Consider the following 26,113-nt stretch of genomic DNA (forward strand, 5'->3'; position numbering starts at 1 on the left):
GAAAAAGAAACAACTTGCAAAAGGGAAGAAATTGGAGTTTCTTTATATAGAGAGAATGGAAATGATGTATTTGTCCAAATAGAGAAGAAAATCCCAATTGATTTAGATATGGTATTTGGGTAAATTATTTGTCTCTTTTTAAGAGTCAACTCTATTAAAAAATGATGATTATAGTAGATACCGTATTTAGTACAGAGAAGAGTCTGATTAAACTTTTTTAAAGATTTAACAAACATAATTTTCAAAAATCAATGAGATTAAAAAAAATGGATAGCGTATTTGGTCGAAAGAATATGTTATTGTCATAATAAAAGAAGAGGATTACGATTGATCTAATAATAACTTTAGTTTCTCACCCTCACACATTGTATTCAAAGGAAAAACAAAACGACGACTTTAATTTTAGGTCAACTATTATATATTATTTCACGAACATTAGTTTTGAAGCTCCCATCCGATTCTAAAAACTGATCATCATGTGGATACGATATTTGATTGGAAGAATTTTTTGTTTTACTGTGATAAATGTAGAGTATGGAAATTTAAACTTTCGACTTGAAAAAAAAAATTAAATAAATAAACGTCGTTTATAATTTGTCAGTTTTGACAAAGAGACTATTAAACTTAAATTTGTCGGTTTTGTGGGATAAAAATTTTCGATTTGGCTTGAAAAAGCTTGAACTGATTTTCAGTCTTCAAACGTAACCAAGTGGTTCTTCCTTATTAATAATATTTTCCGTTGGTTTCAAAAAAAAAAAAAAGCGTCATTTATAATTTAGTGATGTCTCCCCAAGGTTAATTTTATAGAAATATCGATAAAATGTGGATGATGAATATTTATGTAAAAGTTAGAAAAATAAAAAAAAATCATAATAAATATTTGAAATTAACAAATAAATATTTTCCTATTTCTAAATTAGTTAAAAATAATTCATATTAATATTATATATATATATTAGTGACATTTTGCTGATATTTTTCATATTTTATCAATTTTCTTGTACTATGATGAAAATGTCGATTTATCTCTCATGTCGATGTCGAAACCATAAAAGCATAAATATGTCGATGGACATATCAACGTGTCGAACGGATATTTAAAATCATGGTCTCTCCACATATCTCCCAAATTAAGTTACCTAATTATCTTTTTTTTTTCTTTTTTTTCCCTTTTTTTTCTTTTTTTTTTCCCACAGTAACTTTCTCACTGTGCACACAGCTAAGTTACCATTTTTGTTGCAAATTTTGTTTATTTATCTCACTCACCACACAAATGCTAAGGTAAGTTACCATATTTATTTATCTCTCTCCAAACAGTTATAACAGTTACCATATATTATAAATTTGGTTCATTAACTTTTGAGACATTTTTTTTTCTTTGTAGTACAAACGAACTTTTGAGTTAATAAGATCCTAAACTAATAGGAAGGGTTTAATAGATTTCAAAACTTCTAATGTTGTATCGAATATGTTCAAGAATCTATTCGGTGTAGAATTGAAATCATCGAATTTTGAGATGAGTAATAGGTGTCTTATCGTCCACTTTGCTATACTTAGATTGACAACGGAAAAATTTAAAGTTTAGGGACTTGTTAGCTAACTTTTATTATTTAGAGACCTATTAGACATAACATAAAAACTGTAAAATATTAAAAGTTACCATTTAAACCTTTATTTATTTATTTATGGCTAAATATTTATAATTGTCCCCAATTTTAGGCAATACTTAATTGGGTTCTTAACCTCTTAAAAATCTCAATTTTATTTTCAGAACATATTAGGTCTCTGTGCTTTTACTAAAGTAACAATTTAGTTACTATAAAATTTAGTATGTAATGATTTAGTTCCTGTTCTTTCACTAAAAGTAACAATTTAGTCCCTCAATTTTAGCTTGTAATGATTTAGTATCCGTAGTTTAAAATTTGTAACAATTTAATTAGTCTCCTATCATAACAAAATTTATTAAAATTAAGTGTTAAATTTTATCATATAACAATTTAATTTTTCTAATTTATAAACATATTTTGGTCCCTCTTCAGTTTTTCAATCTATATATATAAGAAACTTAACAAAAAAGTTTCACGATAAGAACTAAATCGTAACAAACTTTAAATTACAAGGACTAAATTGTTATCAATTTGAAAGTATAATAACTAAATCGTTACAAACTAAAGTTCAGAGACTAAATTGTTACTTTAGTGAAAGTATAGGGACCAAAAGTATTTTTTAACCTTATTCTTAATAGCAATTAGGAAAATCCACACAGAAAAAACTGTTAAAAATTTATTAGCAAAAAGTCTATGTATATCATTAAATTATTATTTTATTAGCATAGTTAAACATGTGAATATGTCATTTAGGTAATACTTAACAAAGGAAACTCAACCCAATTCCAATCATTAGTAAAATTTGTCCTTCAATAAAATCCATTTCTTCCATGTAGCATCCAATGTATACAAAATAAGTTAATCAAGGTTTTTAATTTTTTTTTAACAAAAGTTTTTATTTTTTCTTACAAACCACTTAATTGAAAATTTTTAATACATTAAGGATAAAATTGAAAATTTTAAAAGATTAACGATCAACGACAATTAAACTGCCATGACCGTAGTCGCTTCAACAAAACCCAAAGCAGAGATAAGACTAAGTTTGGGGGTCATTGCTACCGTTGCCATCTTGTGTACTTTGAAAATATCATTTTAGTCTCTTAAGTTGAGATATTTTTAAAAATTTAAATTTAGCAGATGTAATTTTAATAAACTTTAAAACAGTTTTTTTTTTTTTAAAATTACTTTAAGCCTCATTTACTAACAACAAAATCAAGTTATTATTTCTTCTTTCGATTTTCGTTTTTTTCCAAAATATAAATTATTAAAGCATTATTATATCATTTTCAACCTATAAAATGCATAGTAAATATAACATAAAATTTTGAATATTTAATTTGAAAATTTAATTTTTTATATAAAACTTTTTTTTAAATTTAAAATTTTAAAGAACAAGAAATAGTTTCCAAACATAATTTTGTATTTTTTTTTCAATACAAAAAAAGAAACCATTACTAAATATATTTATGTTTTTCTTGATTCAAACATCGAAAATGGGAAACGAGAGGAAAAGAAACAAGAATGTTACCGGGTCTTCAAGGTTAACATAATTTTTATTTATTTCGTTTTTTTTAATAAGGGTCTTTAAGGTTAACTTCTTATCTTTATAAATAGTGAGGAGTATTTATAAAAATTTATTGAAATTATTCCGTAAGGATAACTTAGATGGCTTGGACTTTAAGAAATAACTTTGACGTTTGGATTCAAACCAAACTAAAGGATCGCCAACTCCAGGGTAATAAGAAAAAAAAGATTTATTGAAAATATATAAAATAAATTTACACATTAAAAATATAAAAACTAAAATAGAATAAATTCCATACGGATCAAAATGATATTTTAATCAAATGTATGTATCTATTTGTTCTTTTGGATTATGATATTTTAATCAAATGTATGTATCTATTTGAATCGCTGCAGACCTTAACACAAGAGGCCCCCAATGCTCTAGCGATTCGCAGGCCGGCAATAAATGCTTCATACTCAGCCTCGTTGTTAGAAGTCCGGAAGCCGAACCGCAAGGTATACTCAAATCGCTCGCCTCCTGGTCCGAGCAAGAGGACCCCGGCCCCGCACCCCTTCTCATTGGAGGATCCGTCGACATAGATTGTCCACGGTAGGTCGGACTCGCTCAGCTCGGAAGGTGGTGTGAGCTCGGCTATGAAATCTGCCGCTGCTTGTCCTTTCAACGCAGTTCTGGGTTCGAACTGGATGTCGTACTCACTTAGCTCCATTGCCCACTTCATCAGGCGTCCAGAAGCTTCTGGCTTATGGAAGATGTTTTTTAGGGGCAAGTTAGTGAGCACTACCACAGTATGGGCTTGGAAGTATGGTTTAAGCCGTCGGGCCGAGGTGACTAAAGCAAGAGCCAACTTTTCCATTTGAGGGTATCTGGTCTCGGCTTCGGTCATAGCCTTGTTTGTGTAGTAGACCGGGTTTTGCCGCGCTTCCTCTTGCCTGATTAGGGCCGGCGCTGTCAGACACTGCTAAGTACAATTGGAGCTTGTCCCCCGGCATGGGCTTGGCGAGCAAAGGTGCCGAACAGAGGTAGCTTTTCAACTGCTGAAATGCTTGCTCGCACTCCGCTGTCCATTCAAACGGCCCTTTCCTCCGTAGGACTTTGAAGAAAGGAAGGCACTTATCTGTCGATCTTGAAACAAACCGGTTTAGGGCCGCAATCGTGCCATTGAGGCACTGAAGCTGCTTCAGCGTCTTAGGTGCCTCCATCTCGAGCACGGCTTTAATCTTTTCGGGGTTGGCCTCGATTCCCCGGTTGTTCACCATGAAGCCAAGGAATTTTCCCGAAGAGACTCCAAAGGCACATTTAGCTGGGTTGAGCTTCATTTGATATGTCTTCAGAACCTCGAAGGCTTCGGTCAGATCGGAGAGATGCGACTTAGACTGCTTGCTCTTGACAAGCATGTCGTCCACATACACTTCCATATTCCGGCCGATCTGCTTGGCGAACATTTTGTTCACCATTCTCTGGTAGGTCGCTCCTGCGTTCTTTAACCCGAAGGGCATGACCTTGTAACAGTACAGACCTTGGTCTATTATGAATGCGGTATGACCTTGATCTGGGACATGCATCTTGATTTGGTTGTACCCAGAGTAGGCGTCCATGAAGGTGAGCAGTTCGTGCCTGGGCTTTCCCACAAATTTCTTGAAGTAGCCATCTTGAATTATTTCCTCAATTTGGCTCTTCAACTCCCAGCAGTCCGACGTGTTATGGCCGTGCTCCCGATGGAAGCGGCAATACTTGTCCTTGCTGCGCCTTTCCGGGGCTCCCCGAAGCTTCTCAGGACGCTTGAGTAGTTTTTCCATTCCAGACTCCTCGATGTTCGTTAGGATCTCGGAAATTGGAATCGTGGTCGGGGTGAAGCGTTCGTAAGGTCGGCTCCTGGTAGGTCCGTTCTCCGCCCTTCGATACTCAGCTCGGCCGCTGGAAAAGGATCCCTTGTCCTTGGACTTGGGATCTGCCTTTTCTATATCTTTTCCACTTCTGCCCCGGCCGATCTTTCGTTCTGGTCGGCCGGTTTTGGTGCGGAGGAGCTCCTGTCCATCGATGACTTTCTTCGCCTTCTGAAGCACCTAGGCGAAGGTGGCCGGGGCCTCCTCTCCAAGTTTCACCGTGAGGGCTTCGTCGGCTAGACCGGTGAGAAAATAGCACATGGCCGAGTCATCGGAGCAGTGTGCGACCTTCAATTGCTCCTCCTAGAATCTGGTGACATATTCCCGCAGCGTCTCACCCTCCTTCTGTCTGATGGTGGCGAGATGGGTCGCTGTCTTTTTGTCATAATGTCGAGAAGAGAACTGGTCGAGGAACTCCCTTCTCAGCTGAGAGTAGGTCGAGATCGACCTGGCTGGCAGTCTCCGATACCACAATCGCGCGCTGCCAGTTAGCGCGATCTGAAAGGCGCGACATTTGATTGCGTCTGATGCCGCTTGGAAATCCATGAGGCCTTCAAAGACCTCAACATAATCCTTGGGGTCCTTCGACCCATCATAAGGCTTCACGGTAGGAGCTTTGAACTTCGGAGGGATCGGTGCTTCCAAAACGTCCGAGGTGAAGGGCGATTCTCCCAAGTCGCCGTCGTTCAGTGAACCTTCTTTCTGCTCACATTTGACCTTTAAGGCCTCCACCTGAGCGTCGAGCTTGCCCCTCAGCTAGTCGAACTCCGCCCTTGTGATCACCCCTGCGGGAGTTGCTGGGTTGTGAGAGGATTCAGCCTGCTGGTTGGAGCTCCTGTGTGAGCGGGATGGTGACTGTCCTTTTCGGAGAGATGAGCCTTTCTTTCTGTTGAGGTGTTCACGAAGGTCTCCTCTCTGGCGAGTGTGTCCCTCGCTCTCGTTGTCTTCGGGATGTTCCTCCTCGACTGGGCCGAGGTGGGAACCCCTTTGCTCGCGTATGTCAATGCGCGTCATTCGATTTTCAGATCGGGACCCTGCGCCTGCAGCTAGTATCATCTCGTTATACATTTCCTCCATGGACCGCATTTGTGTGCGCATTGCCTCCATTTCTCTCTGGAGTGCGTCAAAGTTCTCACTTGGTAGAGCCGGGGCTGAACCCCGGGCGCCCTTCTTAGAGGTCCCACCTCGGCCACGGGTGGCCTTGGATGTCCTTGGGTGCGCAGGTGGTAGGACAGGCGCGGTGATTCGTGCCGACCTGCGGAGGGGTTCTGTTGCTAGGCTGTCGTGACCTTGCCCCTCTACCACTGCTGCTCTGACCTCCCTCTGGTGGGCATCGCTGGCAGCTAGAGTCCTTCGATCTGCCGTATTGGTCGAGTTTGCTGGTTGAACCATTTTCGCTCGCATATTGGTTTAAAAGGATTGTGATGACTTAGATTGTCGTCCCCACAGACGGCGCCAGATGTTTATGCAAGGATATGCACAACAGTGTATTTCAGATTGCAGCTCGAACTCGGCCTCCGGACCGATCTGAATACTTGGGCGGACCTGCACAAAAAGGTGAGCACTCCGACGATCAAGTCAGTATAGGTTGGATTCCCAGTTTAGTTCGAGGTCAGAAATCATCGTACCTGATCGTGGAGTGAAGTCCTCTACTTATGGGTGGTAGTCCCGCTAATCTCGCGACGGTTACACCCGGTAATCTCGGGACCGTCGGTTACACCCGGTAATCTCGGGACCAACGGTTATACCCGATAATCACGCCGCTGACAGTAGCTCACATCGGCCCCCACCGAGCTTCCCGGTAGGTCGGACCTCAGCCAGGTTCACCTCGGCCCTCATACTTAGCATCTGTCAACGCTAGTGGTGGTGATCTCGGCGGTCCGAGCTGAGGCATGACTCATGGTCACCTTGGGGCACCAATGGCTGTCCTCCACGTGTCCAGGGTATTCTTTCCCCCAAACATTTGGTGTGCCCTCCGAGTTATGTTTCTAACATCTGTTGGGTAAAATAGTAGAAATTTTGTGATCAGGAGAGTAGAAATTTTAAAAATAACATTATTTTCTTATGAGTATTTTCAGACTTTGAATTTAGAAATTTTAAAATGCGTAATTACATTAAAAATAATAAAATTTTTGATAAATATACTATTTTAGATGTTATAAACTCATTTACTTTCGTTGAAATTAAAACATGTAATTAGAAATATATTACTAAACAACCTTCAACAATTTTTTAATTGAGAGATTTCATGGAATACAACCTTATTTTCTATTAAATTTCTATTTCAGATCACCTATCATGAAGAAATAGATAGTATTGATAAAAAGTTTAAAGAGTTCTTTTAACCATTTAAAAATAACAAAAATCTGCTAAAAAAATTGCACTTAAAAAGTGCATTCAGAGGAAGCAATTTAGGTAGATTTTGCTCAACTAAAAAATATTTGATCACAAGGGTGATTGGAATTGAGGGTAGTAATGTACCTGAGATCGGGCGAAGGCGATCAAATCGGAGGGCTGGAGGAGGGCGGCGGGGTAGTCGTTGGAGGCGTTCTTGGCAGCCAAGTAGTCAGAGTAGACGGTGGTGAGGAAGGTAGCGGCGGTGACGTACTGCAGGTTGTTCCATGGCTGGAACCAGAGGAGGACAGAGGGGGTGGTCTCAACATTGGAGTCACCATTTTGGAGCATATGAATTCCTCACCTTGGCTCTTGAAATCTTCCCATAACTCTGACGACTCTACTTTCTCATCCAACACTAGCTGCACTCTCAATTTTGATTCTAATAAATTTTTGTCGTTGACATTACTACTTAAATATTGATCCTAAATCTAGGCGATATATATGTTGATTGGATTGACAAGTAAAAATATGGATAAAATTCGAGTGGACGGACTCAGCTTTGAGCTTAGATTTTTTTAATCTGTCCATCTTTCCTTATTGGACAAAACTTTGGTACTTACTGATAAGTAGTAAGTTTTTAGTCTTTATCATTTCATTTGCCTTAGTCTACTTCTATATGCCACATCGTACCAAATGCCTAATTATCATTCATTATTCTAATCAATATATGTCATATCCACGCTTAAATAAGAGATTCATGAACTTTGAAAGTTTAGAAACATGAGTGAAAATTATTAAATAGTTATCGAGTCTAAATAGACAAAGTAATTGAAGTTCAAAGACTAATAAATTTGTTATTTAACTATTTTTAAGACCATAAATATTTTCTAATATATAAAAAGTTGAATAAACCACCACAAGCAGGTTCAATAACAGTACATTTTGCTCTAATATCATATATGAATAAACGACCACTCAACTTACCACTCAACTTAAAGTTTAAGTTGATAGGTTAAGTAAATTTAATTCATATATGACATATATTAAAATACAATAAAATAATATTATTATAACATGGATGTCTTAAAACTATATAGGTTGAAGAGATATTGACTCAGATTAAATTTGTACCCTTGAAATTAGAAAGTCGAGTTGTTTATGTTTAATATGTGAAACTCACCTATGATCGAGCTCGAGAATTATGAATTGACTAGTTTGAAGGTACGTGACTAGTCGAATAAGTTTTCGAAAACTCGACGTTTTGGGTGTGACATATACATACCTTAGCTACTAGGATTTGAACACCAGCATACTTGTCGTCCCAAGAGAACATTGTTCTTTTACCACCTGTATTATCAGATTCTTCTATGTAATTAAGGTACATTTTATCCTCTGTTGCTCGATGAAGCCATGCAGCAGCCCACAATAGTTCATCCTTAAAAAACACGACAACATTAAACAACCATTTTAATCGCTCAACATATTTATGTGTTTTAGGTTATTTTTCAATTTAGTCTATGGTATTTATGGCTCGTTTGATAACATTTTCGTTTCTTAAAAATTTTAGTATTTTTCAACTAACTTTGTTTCTTGTTTCTCCTTTTTTTTTTTGGAATATTCTCACAATTGTTTAGAAATTTTAAAAACAACAAAAACTAGTTTCTACTTTCTTGTTCTCATTTCTAATTTATTCCAAAACATAAATAAAAAAATTTGTTTTATCATACTTGAATTCTTAAAGGTTGGAACCATGCAAGATATTTCTCTTAATTAAAAATAAAGAAACAGAAACGAGAAACATGAATGTTACTAAACGAGCCCTATAATAAAGGTTAATATATTGATTGATGATGAACAATGAATATACCTCAAATCCGCTACTGGCATAGAACTGACCAGCTACTGGGACGCTATTTTGGTAAAGCCCTTGATGATTTCTGGCAAAATCGAAGAGCTGTATACAAAATAAATAAATAACGACTAAAAGATATTTGAAAATTTCTCTAAAACTAATAATTAGTAAATAACACCCTTTTCTTTTTAGAAGATTTATGGTATATAAGTTAATTCTTCGGTATTGGTACGAGACTTTTAAAATGAAATTGAAATGTATGTTAAGGTTAATTTCATCAATATTATTTCAGGTTTGATATCTTAACGAACCAATTTCTTTTGGGAATTAAGTATGAATTTTTGGGAACAATGATTTTAAGGGAATTATTTAAAGGAAAAAAAACCCAATACATTCATTTCTTTTCTTTTCGTAATATATATCTGTCAATTATTTTAATAGTAGTAAGTAGGGAGATACATTATTAAATATTTAAATATTATTATTATTTAAAAATAAAAGAAAAAATATCTTATTTTCTGCCTTCTCTCTCGTATTTTTTAAAAATTTTGTAGTGATTAAAGATGAGTCGTATTGGCTAGCTAGTAAACATCTCAATATTATTCATAAAAAAAATGTGAAAGAAAATATTAAACTATGTCCAATACAATAGTCAAAGAAATGTCACTATTATGTAAGAGTTTATTATATAAAAAAAAAAAAAAATTCTTATATCTTGACCGGTGAGAATCTTATCTCGTACGGTTCAGTTATGTGAGGTAAATGTAAAAATAAATAATTTATTTAAAAAATAATGAGTTGTGAATTTTTAATAATTGATAACTTATGACTAGTTTGTAACGTTTTTGTTTTTGTTTTTGTTTCTTTATTTTTAATAAAGGAAAATGAATTGTATAGTCCTAATTAACCTCCATGAATTCAACTATAATCCAACAATCTTTTTATTTATGTTTTGGAACAAATGGGAAATGAGAAAAACTTGTTTTGACTGTTTCCAAAATTTCTATAAATTTTGAGAATGTTCCATAAAAAAAATGAGAAACAAGAAACATAGAGTCGGTTTGATAATGTTATCATTTCTTGTTTCTCGTTTCCAATTTTTTAAAGAAATCTAAGCATTTTGAACTAACTTTGTTTCTTATTTCTTATTTTTTTGGGAACATTATAGAAATTGGAAATAACCAAAACAAGTTTTTCTCTTCTGTTCCCATTTCCAATTTGTTTTAAAACATAAATAAAAAGATTGTTTTATCATACATGAATTCCTGTTGGAGCTACAATTCGAGTAGAACGTTACCAAACAGAGTCCATAATTAGTTACAAAATTCTTAGATTTTTAAGAAAATTTGAAACGAGAAATAAGAATGTCACTAAACGGACCCTTAAATATCAAAGCTACCTATTTTGCATGGGTAATGAGCATGGAAGCATAAGCACCGTTGGTAGGGCGAAAAACAATGGAGGCAGCAGCAAGGGCTGCAGCAGTCTCGGCGGCGAGGTCGGAGCCAGGATGCTTGTCGTCGAGGCGATAGGCGGTGCGCGGCGTGGTCATGTCTTCGGGTCTTTGCCAGCAGGCATGGTCCGAATTGCCATCGCCAACTTCACAGTACAACACACTAGGCTGCAGATGCGCCTTCACCAAGTAATCTGTTCCCCATTTGATGGCCTTTAGAGCATGTCTCAGTTCTTGTTTGGCCTGAAGTTGCCCTTTGTACTCCACCGTGCTCCATGCCAACATCGTAATCGTGAATGCCATCGGAAACCCAAACTTAACGTTGTCGCCCGCATCGTAGTACCCTCCCACCAGATCCACCTATACACACCAATTAAAAGAACGTTTTTACAAACATAGCTGAGCGATAAAGACATCTATTATATCAGATATTTTAAAACTTACACCAGCGTCCCACCCATCTTGGAGACCAGAACTGCCACGCCATTGAACCCTTGGATGATGGGCCAGTTTTCCTGACCTCTGAGCCTCAAAATACAACAAGGACTTGGTTAGAGCCGTTGCATAATCTAATGCAAAACCGCCATGGATGGAAGCAAGGAAAATTCCAAGCCCAACCAAGGCACAAAAAATGGTGCTTGAAGAAGAAGGCTTTGCCATATTCTCTCTTGAATGAGAATTTAGAAAAAGAAACAACTTGAAAAGGAGAAGAAATTGGAGTTTCTTTATATAGGGAAAGGAAAATGATGTTATTGTGTCCCAATAAAGAATAAAATCCCAATGGATTATGGTATTTGGGGTAAATTATTTGTTTCAAATTCAACTATATTAAAAAATTATGATCATATAGATACCATATTTAGTATAGAGAATGATGTTATTGTCATATTGAAGAAGAGAATCCCGATCCACGAAATAGTTATTTTGGGTTGATTTTTTTTGGGTTGGACAAACTAGTTTCAAAAGTTAATCATATTAGAAAAACTTATCATTATGTAGATTGATGTCGTTGTTATAATGAAATAAGTGAATCTGAAGTTGATCATACAACAGTGGCTTTAGTTTTAGGTCAATTATATTTGTACTATTTTTTCAAGATTGGTCAAAACATAGTTTTGAAGGTCCATTTGATCCAAAACAATGACGTTCTATTACGTTGATACGATATTTGGTTTTGAAGAATTTTTGTTTTTCTAATACAATAAATGTGGAGTATGGAAATTTGAGCTTTCAACTTTTCATTTCATTTATTACTTAGCTATGCTGATGTCTGCAGGAAGAATTTTTTTTTTCCATTCATTTTTCGCCCTAATTTCATTTATTCTTCTCCTTTCTCTCTCCATATATCTCCCAAATTAACTTACCTAATTATCTCTCTCACTCTGCACACAAGTGAGCAAGTTAAGGGTCGTTTGGTTGACCATCCAAATTCAATTTCTTGTTTTCAAAATATGAATGTTTTTAAAAATCTATTTTCAAATTTTATATTTAGGAGTTTTCAAAACATTTGTATGTTTTTAGATTTTGAATTTGAAACTTTAAAATGTAGAATCATATTTAAAAATAAAAAAGACAAAACTTTGATAAATATACTTTTTCATGTTATATAAACTTATTTTGTTAAAATTAAAACATATAAATTATAATATATAATAAATTATATAATATTCTAAAATAATAATCATACAAAACTTATAACAAAATGTTAATAAATTTATTAATATTATTTTAGATTTAACTAAATATTTATTTTTCAAATATATATTAAACATGTTGGACAATCTTTTAAATTGAGATAAATTTTCAAATCTACTGCCGACGTATTTGAAAATATTGAAAATAAAAAATACAACTCTATTTTTTATTGAATATCTTGTTTTTCATATTTTTTTGTTAATAAATTTCTTGTTTTATCATTCTTGCATCCATGGGTTGTTAAGGGACATTCAATTCTATTTTCCTTTATTAAAAATGAAGAAACGTAAATAAGGAAACGGAAACGTCACCATAGTAAAAACTCGAGGGAGGCTTGAACTCTCGAGCCAGATCCGCCCTTGGCAAAGCGTAATTCTTAAAAGAATTGAGTAGAGACCATCCCCAATTTTGATAAATATACTTTTTCATGTTATATAAACTTATTTTGTTAAAATTAAAACATATAAATTATATGATATTCTAAAATAATAATCATACAAAACTTATAACAAAAATGTTAATAAATTTATTAATATTATTTTAGATTTAACTAAATATTTATTTTTCAAATATATATTAAGCATGTTCAACAATCTTTTAAATTGAGATAAATTTTCAAATCTACTGTCGACGTATTTGAAAATATTGAAAATAAAAAATACAACTCTATTTTTTATTGAATATCTTGTTTTTCATATTTTTTGTTAATAAATTTCTTGTTTTATCATTCTTGCATCCATGGGTTGTTAAGGGACATTCAATTCTATTTTCCTTTATTAAAAATGAAGAACGTAAATAAGGAAATGGACACGTCACCAAACGAGTCCTATATATATAGTAGAAACTCGAGGGAGGCTTGAGCTCTCGAGCCAGATCCGCCCTTGTCAAAGCGTAATTCTTAAAAGAATTGAGTAGAGACAATCCTCAAAGTTTTTTTTTTTTCTTTTTATATTGTGATGCCACTTAATTTAATTTACTTTGCTATTTGTTTAGTCCACCAATGAGAGATTTGAATTATTGACTTTTTAGGTAAATAATGTTTTACTAGTTGAATTATACTTCATGTGTCAATACCTAAGTATGGGAGATTATTGATTTTGCATTGGTGATTTTTTTTTTAATTCAACCACACTTGGGGAGTGAGAGGATTCGAACCAACAAATTAGACGAGGATATATATCTTAACTATTGAACTATACTTTATGTCAAAAGAAAAAAAGAATCCAGTTGAACGATATTTTACGCTGTTTTTTTAACACGTATAATCCTTAGAGATATTTCAATTTACAAAATTATCAACTTTTAGAGTTTACAAATGTGTCCAAGTAGAAGAAAATCCAGCCAAACTTATATTAGAAGATTACCAAAAAATAAACCCTCTATGATATCACATAATTAGAACCAATTTTAAAAGGGAAAAATATATTTTAATAATTAAAACTCTAAATAAATGGGTTACCATATTAAATAAAAAAATCATATCTAACGACCAAAAATAATGCATTGTTTATCTTCATCTGAAATATTAAAAAAAAAAAAAAGTGAGCTCTTTCTTCATATATTTCAAACAATTGGTATAATTGTATCTTTTTTGTTGGTGTGGAATGTATATATTATACTATACTTTTTAATATCTAATGAGTTCGAGGTTTTTTTAATAAACTTTTCTTTTCTTTTTCCATATGAAATTAATGTTTTTTTTTCTAAACTTTTTGATTTTAGAATATTAAAAATAATGTACCTATTTTTCTCTTTATTTTCTATATATATATTTTTTTGTTGTTGGTATATATGTTTTAAGAATGAATATTTTCTTTTTCTGAGTTGGTAGATATGGCTATATGTAACATTTTCTTAGTTCAATTATTCGATATATATTCCTTACATATATGTTATTTCCTATATATAATTTAATGATTTAAAAAAAAATCTTAAAATAATTCACCTTGTTATGCATTGTGGTTTTTTTTTGCTTCCTATTAGTGCAGTATATTTTCTATACAGAAGGATTTATTTTTCATGAGTTTATGTTTGTATCAAGGATTTAAATGTTATATCGATGAAAAATATCGAGTTCTAAATTTTATGAAAATATAGATAAAATATTGATGTAGATAAATATATTTATGAAAATATTACAAAAATAAAAAAATCATAATAAATATTTAAAATAATAAACCAATATTTCATTATTTAGTTAAAATTTATTTAATATTAATATTATGTCTATATATTAGAGATACTTTTATATTTTGTCAATATTTTTGTGATATCATGGAAATGTTTAAAAGTGACGTGGAAGGGTTCCACGTAAGAAAATGTTGACTTGTTGATAGAAATTTAATAATTTAATTTAGGACTTTTTTTTAATATTACTTTTTATTAAATTTATTCAAAAAAAAATATACATCTACCGAACTATTTTCAAGAATAATACTTGAAAAATAAAAGGGAGAACCAAAACACATGAACACTTGGTTGTCTCTTCAAGAGACGACCAAATGACGTGACGCTTCGTAGCCGCCACATATAATTTTTTTAAAAATATTTAAATTATGGCCGTCTCTTAAAAATATGACCACTAGTTGGTCGTTTTTTAAAGAGATGACCAGATAAATACCAAATTAATATTTTAAATAATTGTTGACTTAGAAATGAATTTGTTAATGTGGTGGAGGGCGTTAGTGTCCACTGCGATCCTTGCATGCTTGAGTTTGAGTTATCATCTATGTGTATTTTTTTTTTGTTAATTAACTTTTTACTTATTATTATTATTTTTTAGAATGTATTATTATTATTGTAATTAATAGCTACAATTATTTTATTCATTTTTTTACGTAGATTATTTTATTCATTTACAAAATATAATTCATTATACCTATAGAATTAAAAATCCTAAAAATAGGAAAAATAATCAACTTTCTTTTCTATTCCGCTTTCTATATTTTTTTTAAATAATCAATTTCTACTCCTTATCATTGTATTATTAACTATAATTTTTTACTCATTTACAAATATAATTTATTATTTTTTTTAGGGAAACAATCATACAAATATAATTTATTATATATATACACACACACACTTATTATTATTATTCATTAAAGAATAAAATAATAATAATAAGATAATCTTATTTTACACTTTCTACTTATTATTTATTTATTATTATTTTAATTATCAATAATAATAATAATAAGCATGTGGACCACAAGATTACATTAGGGCACTTACCTACTGCGCCAATATACAAATTTGTCTTAAATGCGCTATTTTATATACATAACAATGTAATAGTTCTTTTTCTTTTTTTTTTTTAAAGTAATGTTGTCACCCGTGAAACTCCCATAAATGCGCACTTAGTTGGTCATCACTTAGAGACGACGTTATTTTTTTTTGGTTAAATTCTATAAAATCGTTGAAATTTATTCAGTTCAAACAATGAAAGTACAAAATCTTTGTAAGAAAAAAATGAAAGTGCTAAATCAACAATGATTATTGAAAATTGAAACTAAATTGCTATACAAGAAATAATATTTATTAAAAAAATTAATTGACCATTTTATTACAAATTTTGTAAAATTTCCAAATTTCTTAATCCAAATGTTGAACTTGAGGTTGAGATGGAATAATGTTTGATAAAGTTTTTTTCTTTTCTCTTCTTTCTTTCTTTTTTTGATTTTTTTTAAAGAAAAGGAACTTGGAATATTATTACAATATCTATTTTTGAGATGGACCCTATCAATAATATATTATATATATATTTTGTTGAGATATCATGTATGAATTATTAAATTTATCCAATCCATCAGTTTAAACTTTTGGGTTGAGTGGTGAACATTCTTCCTTCCACCTCTGTTAGTTCATTTTAATTTTGAACTTTCAATCTCTTGTTTTAACTACAAATTTGATACAATGGTAAAATCAATATACCCGACTTTATAGTTGGCTATAAAATTATTTATTGATCAAACACAAAATTATATTAAACCATTAAAACCCTCCAAATAAATTTGGAAAAATGCTCAAATTCAACCCTATAAAATAAATGAATGCCCTCAAAGTCAAATAAAAATATAATTTAAACCGAGTCTAAACTTCAAGAAAAAAGCTTAAAAGTTAGCTAAAATGTACATTTATTACAAAGGATCAATCTCTACCTAAGTAGTTTAAATAGTTTTGTACTCAAGTCGCAATTTTCACAACTAGGCACAATGTACAAAAATTCTTAGAATCACAAAATAAATTAATTACCACACAAAACTCCATCGTAATACAACTTGAAACCAGTTTACAAAAATTCTCAAATCCAAAAGAAAAGAACCATGAATAAACTTAACTAAAAATATATCTATTGTCGAGCTGATGTTAAGGATCTCATGTCGAAAAAGAGAGGAGACCTTACAATTGTTTATAATAGACATATATTGATAAGGTATCAGAGTCCAAAATACTTAAACGAGCAACCGGTCCAAAAATGGGATTCGATGAAGATCGATGAGCCAAAAGAACCACGATCTTGAGGGGCATGTTAAGAATCCCACATTGAAAAAGAGAAGGAGTCTTACAATAGTATATAATAGATATGAGCTGCTCTTTTCATTGCCAATTGGTTTTGAGATGGAATTCCATCAATATTGATAGCTGAATGATCAATATCTACATAAATGGATTCCTCCTGCTCTTCTTTTACCCCCTCCTCAATCTTACTCTCATTCCTTATTCTGTGGCGCTACTTATTTTTCTACTTTTACTCTTTCAATCTCAATATGTATTAATGAGACAAATAATTTTTTTATTTAATTGTTTTATACTTTTACTAATATTTCTTTTTCATTTATACTAATAATTTTTATTCTAATAAAACTTTATACCACTTTTATTAGTTGATGTGATTTTATTATAAAATATTATAGATTTTAATTTTAATTTTTAATTTTACTTTGTTATCAATAGGTTTTCTAAAGTAGAATTCACTATTATTAAATATTGTAATAATAAAATTTAATAATATTTCATATTAAATGATGATGGTTCTAATAAAAAGTAATTTAGTTGATGTAATCTTGTTTTAATTATTCATTATTTATTAATATTAAATAAATTATTATAATAAAAAAAATATTTACTATCGATAAAACAGTAATGAAATAAATTAAAATTTATTATTATTGTCATTAAAAAAATTAGCACAACAATATATTTGTGATTAGCTAAAAAGAATAACGGGACATACTAGTTATTATCATAAATTTGATTCCGATTCCGATTCTAGACAATTTTAGTAAACGACATCAAAGGAATTTTGAATCTAATTCTAGAAAACTATGGGTAAACAAGCATCAAAGAAATAACATTTTTATTCTGATTGATATGAATCCGAGTAATTTTCATTCCGATTATTGGTAAGTAATCGTGACCTAGATTCATAATTAGGACAACTCTTTTTCTTTCTTTCTTTCTTTTTTTAAGAAAAGTACGAATATTAATTACATCATTCATTAATTTGAAAGAGAATTTTTCTTAATCAATAAAGTTCGATGAATTGGATTCAATCAAAATTAATTTTTGAGAACTCTATAAACCAAACTAACTAATAACCATTAAAAATGAAGGCATCCTATGAAAGAATAACAAGTAAGGGCACTCATAAATGAGCTGCCACATTAGTTAGATTATGAGGAACTGCAGGTTAGGTACGGTTTTGAAGAAAAAGCTACGAAAACGGACAAAATATCAACGTTAGGTTCTCATCGGTGAGTATCTATTTTTGTGTCGACAACCGATAAAAATAAAAGTTTGATAAATTTTTGGACTTTTCAAAAATAGAAAAAAATCTTTATTCTATATTTTTCTCTCTCAATTATAAAAAATTTAATGATCATCAGTAAAAATTGGAAACACATCATATGCATCTGAGTATTTTTTAAATAGTAATAAATAGTTTAACATAGTAATAATGGAAATTATGATAAGAAATAGATGATTTAATACGTTGAGATAATTTGGCTATAATGATAAATATATTTGAATTAAATATAATGATGTTGGATGAATATATTTTTTGATTAAATAACTACCCTCTTTTCTCTAATATAAGAAAGAAAAAGAAAAAACTACCAAGTCTTCTTGGTTGAAGAGAATGATTTTAATACAGTTAACTTTCTTAATGAAATTGTTTATTAATGATTTTATCATTATTCATAAAACTAATACATATTTTTAAAGTATTTTAATAAACTACCATAAATATTTTGTTAAAATAAAATTAACAGTCAAAACAATCATAGTTAAATGATATCTCAATCAAGAGATTGCAAGTTTGATTAAAAAAAAAGTTAAATTGTTCCTTTTTACAAAAATACCTCATAAAAAATTTGAAAAAATTAAGGATGTAATCAAGAATAATGATTAAGAAAGATCAAGGACGGATGTGACATATTTCGTTTTAGTTTCCAAACTAACCATACGAAAAATAATAAATGTTTAAATTAATGAAAACATAAATAAATTTTTATTTTATTATAGTCTATATTATTGCAAATAGAGTGAGCACTCATCTATTCCCTACAAGCTCTTTTGTTGTAGTTTTATTTTTCAAGGGAGAGTGATTTTTTTTCATTTTCTTCTTTTTTTTAAGGGGAAGATAGAGCGGCCTTGAACCCGTGGTGGATCTAGAAATTTGTGTCACGGGAACAAATACATATAATTTTAGTGATCTGTATCAATTTGTACCTTACATTTAAATAAATGTTAAAATCTTCACCTTAGTTTGAAAAAGTGTCGCAATAATTTTACCTTTGGATAGATTTACATATGAAAAGATTTTGAAGAAAATATTCTCATATGTGTCGAATGATTTAGAAAACACGTATTTGGTATGTAATTGATAGGATTATGAACACAATAAGAAATTAGAATTGGTTTTTTTTAAAACTTAAATTTGTAAGCTTTGGCAGAATTAATTAATAGTGGATCTTGTACATTAATCGAACTTAATTGGAAACTTGACTTTTCATGCCTTTCTCCGTTCATGGTTCGATATTTTGATGTCCTAGGCATAGAGGAACCACACCAATCCATCCCGAACTTAGTGGTTAAACTCTAGTGCAGTGAAGATACTGTAGGGGAGGTCCAGTAGAAAAATAGTTTGATGCTAGGATGATAAAAAGCTTAATACCTCTCATTTTTATTACTTTTCGATATTTAATATGGAAAAAATGAAAAATAAAAGGATCGTCTTATTCAAAACATTATGAAACTCTGTCTCTTTCAACTTTCTCTCACTTCACACCTTGGAACCTTGGAATGCACCGTTGTCATAGAGAGAGACGCTTTCACATCTTCTTAACTCTAAATGGTAAATGGCTGGAGAGGTCTCAACAAGGAGCAAGATGTCATAACTCTTAGTTAATATTTACCATTTTTTTAAATTAATGAGTGAATTAACAAAAGATTGAACAGAAAATAAAAATTATGGGTTGTAAAATTAAATTCATTAAAAGAATCATACTCCACGTTATAAACTTAATTAGACAAAAAATGTTAAATTTTAAAATCAATTATTTTAAATGAATAAAGTATATTTTCAAAAATCCATTGAAAACCAATAAAGCTTCCATTGATGCAAAATATATACAGTAAAAAAAAGTCATCATTGAGGCTCGTGCCCCTGGTCCCTACGTAGATCCCTTGGGAGTACATGCCCTCCAGTTCCTATGTAGATTCGTCGATGCCTTGAACCTTATAAAAACTAATAAAATGTCTTTTAACTTGTTGCAGGGTATAATATCTATTTTAGTCAAAGCTTGACCAAAGCATTAATATTCTCGAGTACATTCAGAGATGATTTTGGAAGACAAGGAATTAGCATTCCGAAGCTTTTTTCAATATTAAGTTTTAGATAGTAAAAGTTCCCAAATAAAAAAATGCGTACCTCCCTCTTTCACATTCTTGGTATTTATTTGAAAGAGATAACTGTTGAAATTGTATGCTTACCTTCACGATTACCTTTGAAATTTAAGGCAAGAGATACGCCATGAGGCAGGGGATGCGGTTAAGCAGTTACCGCTCAAGTATTGATGAATAGTTCGGTAACGGTTTATAACCATTACAATTGTTCAGCATTTTTGCGTCCGTACTTTCTCCATAAGGAATGCAAGTAGAGTTGGACTATTGACTTAAATGGTGACGTGTCCCCTAATCGGATTCTACCTTTATCAATATCAATAAAATTGGCTATCTTCATCCCTATTAAGAGTAAAATGTAGCACTCCTTGACCACCTTGTACAAAATCAATAAATTAGCCACAAAAGTTGTCTACCTCTTCATTATTAATATTGCGAGTAAATGTTGCACTATTTTAGTTCACTTATAATGGTGCAATATCAATAAGGTAGATATGCATCATGGATGTACCTCATTCAATATCTACTTAGACGCTATATTAGAAAATTATTAATCTCTCTACGTTCTAAAAAAACTATTAAATATTTTTTTCTTTTTCGAAAGATTACTTTTTCATTAAATTAGTAAACTAACTTCCATACCAAGAATTGAATAATGCTTTAATTTATACAATAGAAGTACCCAAAATTTTGAGAAACCCAAAAATATCTCATGAAACCAAAAATAGTCATGTATAGTGCAAATGTGAAAACTATCCCACATTTATTTTATATTAAAAAAAATCCCAATTGGAACCAAATTTTCTCTTATTTGTTTGTTCCATTAATATATATTAAAAACTAATAGCTGTCTGTCCAGCTGTCCTCCTCAGCAAATAGCTTTAAATATTTGAAGCCAAAAGTTTAGGCCATTAATTAATTATTTCTTGCATATATTTGTTTTAGTTACACCTGTCTTATTAATGCTTTGGCATTGGAGCTGCCTTTGTGTGACCAATAAATAATTAAATTCATTTCATTTTCAAAATATATATAAGTGAGAAATCTCAATATAGTTTATGTTTATTGCAAAAGAAATAAATAAATATAGTTTACATAAATTGTTGCATAAATCTGAATATAGTTGAACTACGTCTAAATTGACTTTTTTGTCATTGTTATTTATTTTGACATTAATTGTTTAACAAATATATAGCATTGTTGTTTCAAATATATGTCTATTCCCATGATGATGTAGGCATGTACGAGAGCATAGGTTGGCTGAAGAATATAGAGTGGACGAAGACTAGGAGGTAAATAATATATAATAAGGACAAGTTTTTATTTTTTTGAAAATTTTAATAATTAAAATAGACATTTTTAAAGTGAAATGACTAAATTAAAATAGTAATTTTGTTTTAAGTTCTAACGCTAAAATAAATATTTTAAAATTTTATAAATAAAGAAAAAAACAGAACAATTTTTAAAAGTTTAGAAACTAAAAAAAATTTGACCATTACAACTATTAAGGGAGTCATTTCAATTAGGTAATTATATAATTCAATAATATATCTTTTTTTTTTCTTTTTGATATCGGGAGTGTTTCGGCTAGTTTACTCGTAGTTTGACTAATCTCACGAGACAACGTCTAATTGTAAGACATTTTGTATTGAGAAACAGATAAGAATTAATTCTTAGAGTAGGTAGCCATCGTGTGGTTGAATTCATATAACCCAAATAAATATGTCAATAACTCTTTTCATTCTCAATCAAAGTTTTAAACGTCGAAGTCAATGAAAATATCAAAATCTCAATTTTATTGAAATACCGAATGAATATCGATATCGATGGACATATTTCTAAAAATCACAAAAAATAAGAAATTAATATAATATATTTAAATTAACCAATAAACATTCTATCTTTCTTAAATAAGAAATTTATAATATTTTGTCTGCACTAATAATATTTTATTATATTTTCTTAAATGTTATCAAATTTTGTATCATATAATAATGTTGTGTCAAGTTCCTACGCATACAAAAATGTTGATGAATTTTTTCTAGGAATTAGTACATTGATAAGCTATTTAGACACTATAATTACATAAAAGGATTGAATTGTATAAAATTTACACTTTTGTCATAAAACAACTCATGGTACCCATCACCTAATTTACTAATATATCCTTTTGTATCTCACCTTAATATTAATTAATTTTTAAAATCCAAAATTGGTTACTTGGTTACATTTTAAATCCCTTAAATTTTACCTTATTAGACTTTCCAAAAGTAAAAAACTACCAAATCCCCAAAATCTTCCATTATTGAAAAAATTCAAAAACCTCATTCCTCCGACTTTTCTTCTTCTTCTTTCGTCCTGTGTTGGTCCATTCCTTCGTCTCTGGTCGCCATCTGCGTTCCTTCGTCTCCGATCGTCGTCTTCGTTATTCTTCGTCGCCTGAACAATCCGTCTAGCTTCTCCTTCATCTCAGGCCGCCCGTCCATTGTTTCCGTTCGTTTATCCCGAGGTTTCTTTTTTGTCGTTGGCTGCCCATCGACCATTCGAGCGCTCCGTTTATCCCGACCATTGTCTAGTCGCCGACCGGAAGGTTTGTAGGTTATTTTCTTTGTTTGTTAATTGTAGAGGAATATAGTCATATATATTTTGTAGCTAGATATAGATTATATCTTCATATAAATGTATGTTATAATGGCTATAGTTTATATCACCATTGTTAAGGTGTATGTTGCTTAAGTTTATATTTCCATATAACTGAAAAGGTAGCCGGATATAGTTTATATATATATATGATAATAATTGAATATTTTGTAATAAATTTCATTCTTTAGTAGAATATATTAAAGAGTAAATTAAAGGATTATGAGAATGATTGATTTAAGTCCTACAATAATTTAATGTTTATGAAATCAAATTTGGAATATTAATCTTTTGCATTTAAATAAAAGATGATTATAATAAATGTAAATGTTATAAATAAGAGTAAATTTGACATTTGAAAAAAGTTTTAAATCCAGAAATTTAAGACTGTAAAATTTATAAAGATTGTATATTTGTGAAAATAAGTTTTGAAAATAGTTTATCCAAGACATGATCTCTCTTTTGTAATAATAATAGGAAGGAGTTGTCTTTAATGCTTATTTTTTTCTTTTTTTTTTAAAAAAATAATAATAATAATAATAATAATACATCTGGCCCTAACCAATCTAAAGGTGTTAGGTCGTCCACTTGGCCCCAAGCTTTATTGTAATGATGATTCTCGTGTCCTTTTCTTAATATATTAAATATAAAATATTATATATAAAACAAGGTTCATACAAACTTTGATGGTAACATCTATTCAATTTTATTATTATTATTATTCTAGAAAAATATTTATTCAACTGCCTAGAATCTAATAAATCATGTGTCATAGTGAACAGTAGTAATTAATATATATGTTTAATCAAGAGGTCGTGAATTTGATCTTCTACCGGATATTAAAAAAATCTAATAAATCATGCTATTAATATCATTTATTCAAAATTTAACATCCAACTATCATATATGTTTTAACATTTAAATAACAGTGAAACAATAATGATTCATTATAAATCAAATTAATTGAAGTTTTTTTTTTTGAGTTTATATACTAAATAGACACCGTTCTGTTCGATAACTCAATTTATGATTTAACCTATATAAGGACAATGAAGGTACTACGATACGTTTCTCTCTTGAAAATGACTACTTTTTTTTCCCTAGAATAACTCTTTTGTGATGATTTTTCTTTTAATTCTTTGTTGGTAAGCTTTCTCTCTTTCTTCTTGTATTCATAGGGGTATGCTTCTTGATTGCAAATCCCTTCTTCACCATTTTAGTTTACTTTTTATTTTGTAATTTCTATGATTTAATACTTAAATATAGTAAAATTTGATTTTATTATAATTTATCTAAGAAATGAAATATGTCAAATAAATATTTTGTATAAAACATGGTTGAAAGATATAAAGGCTCGTGATTTTGTAGAAAAATACTACAAAAACAAATGAAATCATCGAGTCACTTATGATTAATTACTAGAAATTACGTTTGTTTGACCATATACAAAACTTGAAATATAGTGAATGAATGGAAAAATAACTGTCTTAAATGGCGAATTGAAGGAAGGTATATAAAAATTTAGTTTATATACTGTTTGGTTGTCGGGACTTTTTTCTTTTGCCCCTGATACTTTTAACTTAGGTTCATTTTGTTAATTATATTTTAATTCAAAAGGTAGGTTTTGGTCTTGAAACTTTTAAAAATTGAACTTAATAATAGAGTAAATAATGAATCCAAAGCCTATCACTTAATAGTACTCATAATTGGAACCCAGCTTAATTGACTAGGAATCCCAAATCTAAGATCAGAGAACAAATTTATGTACAATAAATACTCATAAGAGTACTTAAATTTGTAACATATGTATTTCCTAATAATTCGTATAGAAAAAGGTCAATGCTTGACTTGGAAATGAACGAGGATTAGTTAAGCAATGCTTTCCAAATAAGAATAGTACTCAAGTCCCAAATATCAAGCACACTAAATTTTTACAAGTAAAAAAGAAAAATGCATAAGGGAGATATTTTTCTATTTCTTCATAAATAAAGAAATTGAAAATTTTTAAGCCACAGTGAGGATAAAAATGAGTGTTCACCCATCAACAATTAAATATTATTACTGTTGATGCAGAGATTTGACTTCTCGAAATCTCGTCAAATGTGCATCAATCCTCTAAATATGAAAAAGGATTGACAGATCAACGTGACCTGCAAACAGATTGAAACTAGGACCGGTGTGGCTACACGGGCTCTGATGCTTAAGTTGGTATCAGAAGTCGAGTGCAGAGAATTGGATGTTCATACATACCTTTTGGGGTTTGGTTTATCTCTTACTTATAGTCGTCCAATCTCAATCCCCTCTAGATTTGCCCTAGTCGAATCTTAAATCTCCAGGTCTGTTACTTCATTGTCGGTTTTAGGTCGATTTGAGAATCAAGGCGAGTTAATACGAGTGTAACTGCGAAACGATCGAGTTAATAAGATTTGTCATAACTGCGAAACTGGTCAGTCAGGGACCGGCTCAAGTCGCCGGGTGTCGGCCCCCTTTCCTGGCTGGTGCTTTCTTCTCGAGTTCCTTTCGACCTCCCATCGCTTTGATCTCTTCTCTTTTTATCTCTCCACAACAATTACGTTCTTTTAATTATTTGGCTCTTCAATAAGGTAGGGTATACCTAATGACACCTAATGAATTTTATTCCAATAAAAACTTACAATTCAAAGTTTTATTTATCTCTTAATTTGAGTTCACAAATGTAGATAAAGGATGAAAAAGCTTCCATCGTAACCATCTTAGCTACTGAGCTATATGCTTAGATCGAGACCCTTTTAATTATTGAATAATTCAATAAATTCTATATATTGGTGAGATTTCAAATTATTTAATAAATATTAAGAAACACACCATTTTCCTGTAAGAAACACATATGTGTCAATTTACGTGGGGGTTTGAACTACCACAAAAAGAGCATATAACTTTTTAATTAAAGGTTAATTTATTCCAAATGTACCATAAAATTAGTTTCAATTATTCTCATTTTGTTTAAAAAGTTTTGACTTTTACTCATATCTTATAATCTTATAAAATGTCCCTAAGAATTTTTATGTTAAAACTAGTGATTGTTAGAAAGTAAAATAGCTGTATGTTGAGCAGTAAATTGAGAAATATATAACATTATTTCTAAAAGATTAACCACAACAAATATTAAAAAGTATCGGTGATCATTAGACAACTATATTGATATAGGAACGGATTACAAAATTATAGACG

General features: G+C 30.8%; 1 pseudogene; it reads right to left on the bottom strand.

The window, feature by feature from the left end:
• Nucleotides 1-7,302: 7,302 nt before the first annotated feature.
• Nucleotides 7,303-11,709, bottom strand: LOC148210470 (endoglucanase 13-like; annotated as a pseudogene).
• Nucleotides 11,710-26,113: the final 14,404 nt, after the last annotated feature.

Source organism: Momordica charantia (genome assembly GCF_013281855.1).
Source record: "Momordica charantia cultivar OHB3-1 chromosome 7 unlocalized genomic scaffold, Mcharantia_2.0 BLBB01000007.1, whole genome shotgun sequence".
In the NCBI taxonomy this organism is placed as follows: domain Eukaryota; kingdom Viridiplantae; phylum Streptophyta; class Magnoliopsida; order Cucurbitales; family Cucurbitaceae; genus Momordica; species Momordica charantia.